Genomic DNA, 1384 nt, shown 5'->3' with positions numbered 1-1384 from the left:
CTTGACTGCCCCACGAGAAATTAGGGTGGTTCCTCCAACCTGCATTGTAAGTATTACTATATGGATTGTTTTGAGGTCGAAGATTATTACCCATGTAGTTTAATTTCTCGTTATGGTATTCCAAATGGCTTGTTCCACCTCCACTTGCTTCGCACTGCATTACTAGGTGAACCTGTGAAGAACTAAGAAAACCATCAATCTTTTTATTCAAGAGTTCTACCTGATTAGAAAGCATGGTGACCGAATCGATGATATAAACACCGATTGTTTTCGTTGGCTTTGTCCTCATGACTTGCCACTGATAGTTATTCAGTGACATCTCCACTACAAACTCTTAGGCATCTTCCGGTGTTTTATTATTGATGGTCCTGCTCGCTGCTGTGTCAAACATTTACGGAGTCGAAGGATTCAGGACATTATGGAATGTTTGAACCTGAAGCCAAAGCAGTAACCCATGGTGAGGGCACCTTCTCAAAAGGTCCTTGTATCTCTTCCATGCATCGTAAAGTGTTTCTAAATCCATCTGCACAAAAGAAGAGATATCATTACGTAATTTACCTGTTTTAGTCGGCAAAAAATATTTTAGTAAAAATTTTTCAGTCATTTGTTCCCAAGTAGTAATTTACCCTCATGGTAATGAGTTCAGCCACTGTTTAGCTTTGTTCCTCAACGAAAAAGGGAATAACTAAAGACGAATGACATCGTAAAAAATGCCATTAATTTTAAATGAATCGCATAGTTCCAAAAAGTTTGCTAAGTGAGTGTTGGGATCTTTATCCTGTAAACCATCAAACTGAACAAATTGCTCTATCATTTGAATAGTGTTAGGTTTTAATTCAAAAGTATTTATAGCTACAACAGGTCTAACTATGCTCGATTCGGTTCCTGTCAAAGAAGGTTTAGCATAATCATACATAGTGCGTGGAGCAGGATTTTGATTAACAGCAATTGCATGAGGCAGCTGATTGTCTTGGTTTTCAACCATCTCTTTGGCTGGGGGTTGAGTATTATCTTCTTGCTCGTTCTCTGTGTATCTTAGGCTTCGCCTTACTTCTCTTTGGTTTCTACGGACTGTGCGATCGATTTCTTCAGCAAAAAGTAATGGTCCTGACGGGTTTCTTCTAGTCATAAACTATAAAAACCTGTCAGAAGAAAGAAAAAGAAAATTAGTCAATTAGAATAAAATTAAAAATAAAATTAGATTGCAAGAAAAATAAATGGCTAAAGTAATAAAAATTGAGTCTTCCTAATATTTTAGTTCTTCGACAACAGCGCCAAAAACTTGATCGCGTGATTTCGCGATAGGATTTAAATATTTATAATTAATTGTTCTTGAAACTAACTATTATCGCGATGTAGGAAAGTGTACCTATTGAACAGTAGT

The 1384-nt window shown here is 36.6% G+C and overlaps 1 non-coding gene across 1 annotated transcript; it reads left to right on the top strand.

Annotated features, from left to right (window-relative positions):
• The first annotated feature begins 449 nt into the window (after positions 1–449).
• Positions 450–556, top strand: LOC128294245 (small nucleolar RNA R71). Its single transcript, XR_008284559.1, has one exon. It is a non-coding gene; the product is annotated as a small nucleolar RNA R71 (small nucleolar RNA).
• The last annotated feature ends 828 nt before the right edge of the window (positions 557–1384 follow it).

Source organism: Gossypium arboreum, chromosome 6, assembly GCF_025698485.1.
Source record: "Gossypium arboreum isolate Shixiya-1 chromosome 6, ASM2569848v2, whole genome shotgun sequence".
NCBI lineage: Eukaryota > Viridiplantae > Streptophyta > Magnoliopsida > Malvales > Malvaceae > Gossypium > Gossypium arboreum.
The sequence above is the reverse complement of the archived record's forward strand: the minus strand, read 5'-3'. Positions and strand labels throughout refer to the sequence as shown.